The sequence below is a fragment of the Leptopilina heterotoma genome, unplaced genomic scaffold (genome assembly GCF_015476425.1).
Source record: "Leptopilina heterotoma isolate Lh14 unplaced genomic scaffold, ASM1547642v1 Lhet_628, whole genome shotgun sequence".
In the NCBI taxonomy this organism is placed as follows: Eukaryota; Metazoa; Arthropoda; class Insecta; order Hymenoptera; family Figitidae; genus Leptopilina; species Leptopilina heterotoma.
In genome coordinates this window covers 108,591-120,555 of record NW_025111148.1, presented here as the reverse complement: position 1 = coordinate 120,555, position 11,965 = coordinate 108,591, and positions in this window count along the sequence as shown.

Sequence of the window (11,965 nt, the reverse complement as noted above, 5' to 3'; positions counted from 1 at the left end):
CTAGCTTAGCGAGATCTTTGACTTTCAATGATTTCTTTACTTTTGTTCGTCCTCCACGGTGTTTATTTTTATTTGGCATTGTAAAACATTTTATTTGTTAAAATTTTATAAAAAAGATGCAAAATAAAATGATAAAAGTAATAAAATAAAAAGTGAACAACTGGTCAGACAATATTCTTTAATTTATCTTATTTTAGAAAATTGACAACAAAATTTTTCTTTCTTTTCCCATCAAGGCTTTGGTCAACCTTAAATGAGGTTCTGGAGCCCCCACTATAAAATAGGGTCGTCACATACTCCCCACTTTTAGTTAAACAGTGAAATTAAGAAAGAAAATTTATATAAAATTTTTCTCTCAATTTCAGAAACTTAACTTTGAACTGACCTTAAAGAAAAATTCTTCTTCTATCCTTTTGATAAAATAAAGAAATTTAAATTAGTGACAAGGTTATTTCTCTGCAATTGGCCAAAACCTTGCGTCAACCTTAAATGAGGTTTTTAGCTCCCACTATTAAAATAGGGTCGTCACATGCTACTCACTACCAGTTATATAAAAAAAATTAATTGATAAAATTTCTTTTATAATTAAATTTTTTTACACAGGTCTAAGACAATGTAAAGAAATTGAATGTAAAAAAAATTAAATATGAAAAAAAATTATTTTGATAGTAAAAAAACAACAGGAAAAAAAATTTTCTTCTGTCAACAAGAAACCAAATTAAACTTTAAATAAGATTCTAAAGCCCCCACTAATTAAAATAGGGTCATCACATACTACTCACTACCAGTTCAATTATAAAAACTGAAAGAGAAAAATTTTATTCTCAATAAAACTTTCGTTTTCACGTTCTTTTTAATTCAAGCTGACAATAAAGAGAATTATTTTATTTTATTATTTCCTTTTTACAAAAAAAAATTCAATGCCACTAAAAATAGTATATTGAAAATTTTAACACTTTGAAAGAGGAACAAAATATAAATCATTTAAAATTTTTCTAAAAATTAAGAAAAGAAAATTCTTCTCTTGTCAGTAGAAATTCAGAATAACCTTAAATGAGGTTCTGGAGCCCTTACTAATTGAAATAGGGTCGTCACATACTACTCACTACCAGTTAAATAATGAAAACACAAGGAAAATCTTAATAAAGTTATTTTCTTGTAATTTCTTTAAAAACTTAAGCTGACGCTAAAAAGATTCTTCCATCATTAACACAATGCACAGGGCAAAAATTATAAATTTGAAATATTTAGAATTGAATAAGACAAAATCCTCACAAGCAAGCGTACTTGCGCGTTAAAAGATGTATTAACCGTAAACAAGAAAGAACGGAAAGCTGTCAAGAAAAATCCGATACTTTTCTAGAATTATTATTTTCAAATAATTCCAAAAAGTAAAAAAATTTTTGTTTTTAAATTGTTTATTATTGTTATTATTATTTCAAAAAAAAACAATAAAATCATTTATAATTATAAATAATAAAAATTATTCACAATTATAAATAAAATTGCACTAAAATTAGTGCTAGTGTTCTAGTTATAATTGTTCAATAACCAAGAATTTTAAAATTTTCCCTTTAATTTAGTTGAGCTTGAAAATAAATAATATTCAATTCAAGTCATCGCACGTGTGTTTGTTGAATCCACACGATCCACACGTGATTCCCATGATATCCGAACTAAAAACATACAGGATATCTTAGGATATCCCAGGGCAATTCCTATGATATCCAGATAAAATATTGCTCGTAAGATATAAAAAACATTATAATAATATTATTTTAAGAAGTTCCTGAAAGTCATAAATTTTATTTAACTAGTCTTTTATTTCTAGTTATAATAAAGCGCTTAAATAGCCTAACTTCATTTCCGGTACGGTGCTGATGTAAGCTTATGCTTTGTGATTTCTCAGGATATCACTTTTTAGCTGAGCATAGGTTGAAAAGAGATGTGAGGAGGGGACTTTAATATTAATTTGAGAAAATTAGTAAAAAAAAAATATTAAGGAATCAAATATTAATTTTAAATTTAAGTTAGTGTTAGATAGAGATGTGCAAAAAGCCCGAAACCCGACCGGGTAATTTCAGGCTTTTCACTTTTCGGGTCGGGTCGGGCTTAGTTAATGGTAACCCGAAATTTTTGGGTGACCCGATTGCATTCGGGTTCTCGAGAATTTTTCGGGTACCCGAATTTTTAGAGAACCCGAATGGATTCGGGTACCCAAAAATTTGCGGGTTACCCGAAAATTTCGGGGAACCTGATATTTTCGAGTACCCGAATACATTCGGGTACTCTAAATTTTCGGGTACCCGATACATCGAGAAAGCTTGAGCTCGGCCCGACCCGACTCGAAAAAAATTCGGCTCGACCTGACCCAAAGTTTCGGGCTTTTTGCACACCTCTAGTGTTAGGTTATACCGTAACAATAGACAAAATAAACACAGGGTTAAAAGAAGGATATCTCCCTCGAATTGAAACCCCAGAAGGACTTTACCTGGGTGAGGCCATTGTCACAAATAAGGATGGTGTATGTAACGCTATGGCAATCAACACAACCGAAAATGACATTGACATAACCCTTAAACCTCAGGAGTTAATCCCGTTCGATTTCTGTAAATTCCCCGACGAAGAATTTACAGATTCTGAGGCAGAAGGCATTCAATTCGATTCGCAACAAACCTATTCCGAGAGAGCTATCAAGGTCAAGAACGCGTTATACTTGGCTCACTTGGCTCCAGACGAGCGAAAAGTCGTGTTAGGATGGGTGGAAGACTATGCTGATATATTGCATTTAACCCCTTAACTGCCGGCTGAAAAACACTAAATGTGCCCAGAATGCCAAAAATAAAAAATTGTCCAATTTGTCTGAAACTTGTTAATCGGGGGTTTTGGGGTCGCTGATTACGAATATGATGTTAGTTTTTCAAAATTCAAAATGGTGGATCCAATATGGCGGATGACTTTTTTAAAAATTAATCCAAATTACCTGAAATTTGTTACTCGGGGGTTTTTGAGGTCGCTGATTACGAATCTGATGTCGGTTTTTCAAAATTTAAAATGACGGATTTTTAAAAATTGATCCAAATTACCTGAAATTTGTTACTCGAGGGGTTTCGGGGTCCCTAACTACAAATCTGATGTCAGTTTTTCAAAATTCAAAATGGCTTATCCAATATGGCGGACATTTTTTTTTAAATTTGAAATTGCTTGAAAATTATCACTCGGGAGTTTTCGAGGTCGCTGATGACCAGAGATGTTACAAATGGGTCTCAAAACCTATTTAAAATGCTAAATACTAAATGGTATCACAAAAAGTATTTCAAATATAAAATATAAAATAGTTTTCAAAAATTTATTTCAAATGCAAAATAGAAAATACGCATTTTCAAAATGGTTTTACAAAATAAAATGCTTTTTTTAAATGAACTTTATTTTTACGTAACTTTTTGGCTTTTCTATAAAATAAGATTGTATTGCCTATGAAACTGTTTTATATATTATTTTATTAATTTGACTTTATACAATAAACAACTTTTTTGAAAAAATTGTAAGAAAACTTTATCAGCAATTAAATAAAATATCTCATTTTTAAATGCATGAGGTGAAATCAAATTTCAGGTAATTTGGATCATTTTTTAAAAACCGTCCGTCATATTGGATCCGCCATTTTGAATTTTGTAAAACCGACATCATATTCGTAATCAGCGACCCCGACAACCCTCAAATATCAAATTTAAGGTAAATTGGATCAATTTTTAAAAAAAGTCATTGGCCATATTGGTTCCGTTATTTTGAATTTTGAAAAACCGACATCTTATTCGTAATCAGCGACCTCGAAAATTATAATTATAATTATAAATTATAAATTATAATTGGATATCCCGAAATATCCTGCATGGGTTATGTGTATATATGTATGCACATATATATATTTATTATAAAAAAATTTCAAAAAAGGAACCTTATTATAAAATAAAAATTGTAATTTTAATTACGAGAAAAGAAATAGTCGGTCATACGTATATTGCCTTGCACCTACACATCTTTGGGTGGCTATGTCGATGCATACGCACACATACAACTCCCTGAGACGGCACTAGCATAGCGGTACGCTCACAGGCACATTATATATTATAGTACAGGCCACTTATACATTACAGGCTTCTTTTCGTTGCTTCGTCTTCTTCGTTGCATCCTTCCCTCTTCCCCTGGGCCCTATGTGCTTTGAAACAAACGCACGTGCAATGATTCTAGCCAAATATTATTTCTTTTAAAGCTCAAGGAAATAATAATGGAATTATTTATTTCAAAATTATTTAAAACATTTTAAATTATAAGGTGTTTCTAAGATTATTGAACAATTATAACCAGAACACCAGCACTAATTATTAGTGCAATTTTATTAATAAATAATTTAAATTGTTTATTAGTAACAACAATAAACAATTTTTTTTTATTTCATTTAAAAAAATTTTTTTATACATTTCATTTTGATTGGAATTATTTAAAAATAATAATTCCAGAAAAGTGTCAAATTTTTCCAGACAGCTTTTCCGTTCTCACGCCAAGCGTGAGATCCGCAAGTCATCAAAATTTCCTTGACCTATGGGCAAAGAGTTCCAACCCCACTATTACTCCCATAACTACCTCTTCTAACCCAAAATCTTCCCCTAGACTTAGAAGCAAGGAGTAGAGGAGCAATTAGCATTTTGAAAATTTGTAGTACAACTTTCGCCTTGTAAGTAAGCTTCTCGTGGAGGCATCAAAGAATTTGCCAAGCAACCCTTTTCGATATAGATTTTAAAATTAAATAATTAAAGGAAAATCGTTAGATAATAAAATACAGAAAATTTCAATATAAAGTTTACGATTTACTTGAAATATTTTTTAATAAGAAAGATACAGAGAAGATACAAGAAAAATTAATACAAAATTAAAACCATACAATTGTATTCACTCAATCTCTCCTTAAAACAATTTCCTTATATCCTACCGTCGGAACTTGATTGTATCGGCGGGCGAAGATTTACTTTTTATTTACTTGTCTCTAGGCCTTTAAAATATGGATGACCTAAACACACACACGCACACCAACTTTACGATTTGAGAATGAAAAATTTAAAACAGCACGCACTTATGCACTGAATTTAATTTTTTTGCTTTATTCAAATTTTAGTCTGTGACTTTAAATTTAATACGCGATTTTGACTATTAACACAAATCAAAATTTTTAATTTAAAATTTTTAGATCGGCGAAAATAATTAATTTGGGTCGAGCTTCACTTTCGTGAAGCTTTTACCTTTAATTTATTTTTGTCAGTCCCAAAATTAGACACTATCTCGTAGTGGTCTTTCAAATTGAGGGTCGATTAACTGACTGGCGCGTCCCGGCGTTTCGCAATCCGTTGATGCCTTCACGAGGAGCTTACTAAGAGAGCGAAAGTTGTACTGCGAATTTTGAAAATACTAATTGCTCCTCTAGTCCTTGCTTTTAAATCTGGGGGAAGATTTTTTTCTAAAAAAAATAATAAAAATTATTTATAATTATAAATAAAATTGCACTAAAAATTAGTGCTAGTTATAATTGTTCAATAACTAATAAACACCATATAATTTTGCAGTGTGTGACAAAAATTTTAAATAAGTAATTTACCTTTAATTTAGTTGAGCTTGAAAAGAAATAATATTCAATTCAAGTCATCGCACGTGCGTTTGTTTAGCAGGCAAAGAAAAGTGAAATTTGATACTTTTTTGGAATTATTATTTTCCATAATTCCAATTATATATAAAAAAAACTTTAATAATAAAAAAAAATTAATAAATAATAAAAATTAGAGAGAGAGAAAAAAAAATTGTTTATTGTTATTATTAATAAATAATTAAAATTATTTATTAATAAAATTGCACTAATAATTAGTGCTAGTGCTCTGGTTATAATTGTTCAATAACCTTAGAAACATCACATAATTTGAGAGGGTGCAACAATTTTGAAATAAACAATTTCTTTATTATTTCTTAGAGCTTTAAAAAGAAATAATATCAGCCTGAATCATACATGTGCGTTTACTTGTCAAGCACATGGGGCCTAGGGGAAGAGGGAAGGATGGAACGAAGGAGAAGAAGCAACGAGTAGAGGCCAACCATGTATGAGTGGCCTGTGTTATACATAGTATGCCTGTGTGCGTGCTGCCATGCTAGTACTGTTTCAAAAGTCATATGTATGCGTGTGTTGCTATAGCCATCCAAAGGTGTGTGGGTGCGAAGGCGATACATAATAAAATGATCATTTTTTTTCTACTAATCAAAATTATGATTTACAACAAAAGGTTCCTTTTAGACTTTACAACAATCGTGTATATGTGCATACGTATATAAACATGTATACATACATGCGTACTCATAACCCGTGCAGGATATTCCGGACATCTCCGGATGTCCAATCATTTTGATATTCCGATGATTACAATTTTACTATATATAAGGAAATTGCCTTAAGGTATTAAAAAAATTACAATAATATATAGAATATCCTAGAATATCCCGGAGCAACTTCTATGATATTTAAACTAAAAATATACGGGGCATCCCATCACATCCACATTTGATCTCTATGACATCCAAACCAATAATATACTGGATATCCCAGGATATCCACATGTGCTTCCTATGACATCCAAACCAATAATATACTAGATATCCCAGGATATCCACATGTGATTCCTATGACATCAAAACCAATAATATACTGGATATCCCAAGATATCCAAATGTGATTCCCATTATATCCGAACTAAAAATGTATGGAATGTCCTAGAATATTTGCAAGCAATTCTCACGACATCCAAACCAAAATAAACGGGATATCCTAGGATATCCACATGTGATTTCTGTGACATCCTGGTAAAAAAATATTGTGCGTAAGACATTTATATGTGACAGAAAATAATAATAATATTATTTAAGGAATTTCCTGAAATTCATAAAATTTTCTGTTAACTAACCTTTTGTTAGTTATTAAAGAAATATGCTCAAACGGGCCAACTTCGTTTCCGGTGCGGTGCTGACGCAAGCTTGTGCTTTATGATATCCTAGGGTATCATTTTTCAGCCGAGCGTAGGTTTCGAAGGAATGTGGGGAGAGGTTTTAACATTAATTTAAGAAAATTAGTTTAAGTAACAAAAAATTATTAAAAAGTTATAATAAAATATTTCCTTCTTTATATAAAAAGAAATTGTTGAAAATAGGCCTCTTTTTGTCGAGGAAACCTATCTAACCCCTTAAGTATTCAAAACTATCAAGGTCTGTTAACCTTAGTTAAAAATTTTTTATATATATATATTTTTTTAGCGAGGGAATTTGACCTGCAGCCCTACTGGGTCAAATGCTAAGGACCGCTATCTTACTTTATCTATTGTGCATACAAATAAATTTCATTTACTTATTGATTTATATAAAAAAAAATTACTTAGGAATATTAGAATTATAATTTATTATATTTCGTTTATTATTATATTAATTATAATTTAGTATATTGTTTATAATTTTAGTATTTAAAAAAAATCGATAATGTATGCCCGACTTTTTTAAAAGAAAAAGAAAATCTTTGAAATGTAACATAATAGTCAGTTTTGTTAATTATGTTCTGAAACATAAAAAGAATGCAAGAACAAGAAACAATTATTTGTCTAACAATATATATATATATATATATATAGGTATTTTTTGTAAATATTATATTTATTAAATATTATAATATTAGAATAATATTATATTATATTATATTATTATATATATATATATATATAGGTATTTTTTGTAAATATTATATTTATTAAATATTATTTATAACCGTAATATTAATCATTATTTATTTCACTTAAATAAATTTTATTTACATTTATCTATTAATTACTCTTAATATTAATTTTTGCTTTATATTACTTAATTTATATTCAATTATATTGCTAAATATATATATTTATGTATTTAAATTATTATTATTATAGTTATTATTTAATTAGTGATTCTAGAAATAATACAAACTAGCAATCCACCCGAGCTTAGATGGTTAGTTTTATTATCATGTCTTTTATATTTGTCAAATTTTTAAATTATATTTATTGATTATATTATTATATATTTTTCTTTTATGTAATATTAATTATTATTAATTAATTATTATTAATATTATTAATATTAATTATTAAGTTGTTGGAAGGATCCAAACTGCCAGAGCGTGAGCTCTGTTTAATCTTATAGGATTCGTGTTTCCTTGTTGCAAAAATTCAGAATTAATTAAAAGGAGGGGGATAAAGAAAATGAGTAGTAATAAAGTGAAAAGAAATTGAAGAATTGATTTAAATTTATTAATTATTTAAGAAAAGAATTTAATCCGCCTCTCTTACAACAAAAAGGGGGGATGAGATTTAATTAGTACAGAACGATACAAAGTACTCACCGTTCTGGATCCTTAAGAACTTTTCAAGACGGGCGGAAACTTTATAAACGTCGCAATTCACACACGCACAAATTGTTTTTATTTCTTAATCTAGTGAACCATTAAAATAGGACGGACGTGGCAACAATGTAAAACTGGCCGGTCAGTTGACAAGAAAGAATTTTATATCACAATTAATTCAAATAAAACTCTCCCTTCACTATTTTAATTTTATGCGGCCCCCGCGGATTTTGGAGTTTAGTTAAATTCTATTTTTCGTCGGAACAAATTGCTCATATAAGCATACAATCAATTTGGATCCTGTATACCGGACGGGAACGTTATTGGTTATAATATTTTAAATCCGACGACAGAGTTCAAGTCTCTGTGCTTGCGGAAACCGTACTGAACAATTTGGGATCCAAACTGCCAGAGCGTGAGCTCTGTTTAATCTTATAGGATTCGTGTTTCCTTGTTGCAAAAATTCAGAATTAATTAAAAGGAGGGGGATAAAGAAAATGAGTAGTAATAAAGTGAAAAGAAATTGAAGAATTGATTTAAATTTATTAATTATTTAAGAAAAGAATTTAATCCGCCTCTCTTACAACAAAAAGGGGGAATGAGATTTAATTAGTACAGAACGATACAAAGTACTCACCGTTCTGGATCCTTAAGAACTTTTCAAGACGGGCGGAAACTTTATAAACGTCGCAATTCACACACGCACAAATTGTTTTTATTTCTTAATCTAGTGAACCATTAAAATAGGACGGACCAGCATCTACCCTGTATTCAATAATTTGAAAAATTAAAAGATGCATGAAAAAGGATAAAATTCACCATTAGTAGGAGAGAGAGAAAGAGCTACAGGACAGAAAGTTTTTTAAAAAAATTCGCAATGGTCACAATTTAAAAAGCAATAATTCTTTAATTTCTGATATTGAAAAAAAAATTTGGTCGAAAATTGTTCGAGTTATGAATTTTTTTTTTGAACTTTTTCAAATTCTTCGGTTTTTCTAATACAAGCGGGTAGGGAACGCTGGCTATTAAACGTTTATAACACAAAATTTGCAATGGTCATAATTTGAAAAGCAATAATCCCTCTTTAATTTCTGATAAAGGAAAAAAATTTGGTAAAAAAGTTGAACGAGTTATGATTTTTTTTTATTTTTTCACATTTTTCGGTTTTTTGATAAAGCGGGTGGAAACACTGGCTATTAAAAGTTTATAAAAAAATTTGCAATGGTTACCATTTAAAGATCAGTAATTCCTCCATCATTTCCGACATTGAAAAAAAATTTGGTAAAAAATTGTTCAAGTTATGAATTTCTTTCGTAATTTTTCAAATTTTTCTTGTTTTTGATTCGGGCGGGTGGGAACGCTGGCTATCAAAAGTTTATTAAAAAAAATCCACAATGGTCAAATTTCAAAAAGCAATTATCCTTCTTTAATTTCAGAGAAAGAAAAAAAATTTGGTCAAAAATTGTTCAAGTTATGAATTTTTTTTTACTTTTTCACATTTTTCGATTTTTAGATCCGGCGGGTGGGAACGCAGGCTATTAAAAATTTATAAAAAAAAATTTGCAGTGGTCACCATTTGAAGAACAATAATTCCTCTTTAATTTCTGATCAAGAAAATAAATATGATAAAAAATTGTTGAAGTTGTGAATTTTTTTTACATTTTTTTAATTTTCGGTTTTCTGATAACGGAAGTGGGAGCACTGACTATTAGAAATGTATAAAAAAATTCGTAATGGGCACCGTTTAAAGAGCAATAATCCCTATTTAATTTCTGCCCAAGAAAAAAATTTTGATCTGAAGTATTTGGTTTCGAAAAAAGTCAAGAAAAATTAAAACCCACGGTTCGTCAGGACCGCGGGTATACAAATGTACAGAAATAATTAAATAACACGAATAATTTTCTACCAATTTTTTTTTCTTTATCAGAAATTAAAGAAGGATTATTGCTTTTTAAAATTTGACCATTGTGGATTTTTTTAATAAACTTTTAATAGATCTCACCCGCTCGTATCAAAAAACCGAAAAATGTAAAAAAGTCAAAAAATCCATAACTGGAACAATTTTTGACCAAATTTCTTTTCCTTTGTTAGAAATTAAAGAGCAATTATTGCTCTTCAAAATGTGACCATTGTGATTTTAAAAAAGAAAAATTTATTAACCATCGTTCTCACCCGCCCGGATTGAAAACCCGATAAATTTGAAAAAGTCAAAAAAAATTCATAACTCGAAAAATTTTTGACCATATTTTTTGTTCTTTATCAGAAATTAAAGAGGGATTATTGCTGTTCAAATTATGACCATTGCAAATGTTTTCTATATACTTTTAATAGCCAGCGTTTCCACCCGCATTATCAAAAAACCGAAAAATGTGAAAAAGTAAAAAAAAATCATAACTCGAACAATTTTTGACCAAATTTTTTTTTCTTCATCAGAAATTAAAGAGGGATTATTTCTTTTCAAATTAGGACCATTGCGAATTTTGTGTAATAAACTTTTAATAGACAGCGTTCCCACCCCAGTGGGCACAGGAACGTCTAAAAGACGTCTTAAAGACGTCCCTTTTTGTCCGCGGACGATTCGGGGACAATGATGGCAATGTCTCTGAGTTATCAAAAAGACAACTAAAAGACGTCTTAAAGGCGTTCTATGTCTGGTCCAAAAGACATCCAAAAGACGTCTAAAAGACATAAGAAAGGACGTCTAAAGTACGTCTAAAAGACGTCTTTTGGACGTCTAAAAGACATAAAAAGACGTCTTTAAGACGTCTTTTGGACGTCCTTTTTACATTCCTTTAGATCTTAAATAAACCTTTCTTTTATAATATTTTCTAAGTTGAAATTCAGTAATATTGTATTAAATTTATTTAATACAGTCTTTTAGACGTCCACAAGACGTCTAAAAGACATAAGAAAGGACGTCTAAAGTACATCTAAAAGACGTCTTTTGGACGTCTAAAAGACATAAAAGGGACGTCTTTAAGGGGATCCCACATACCGACAATGCAGATCAAACATAGTTAAAAGTCTGCAACGACCGTTTCTTGAAAAATATAAGGAATTATGACCTATAAATTTGTGAAAGTCATTTTTTATTATAAATACATAGGATGAGTATTTTATTTGTTGTAATTATTAAAAAAAATATATTGATAGAAAAATAAATATGGTCAGTTTCCAAGAGCCCAAACTGCAACGACCTCTTTTTAAATACAACAAAACAAAATAATTTTTCCATTTAGCAAACTTAATTTTAATAAAAAATACACATAATAAGATTCATTACATATGAAAACAACAATAAAAAACTTTAATTTATGTAAACTGTTTTGTATAGCAATTTACAACAAGAAGTACACATGTGACAGCTTTTAGTAGTTCATAGAACCAAGAGATGGCGCCAAAGGTTCCAAAACTGACAAATTTTGATTATTTTTAGCTTTAAATTAACAACAATAAAATATAATGTTTTCTTTTCGAGTAGAAATTCATTAGTGATGAAAGACACACAAT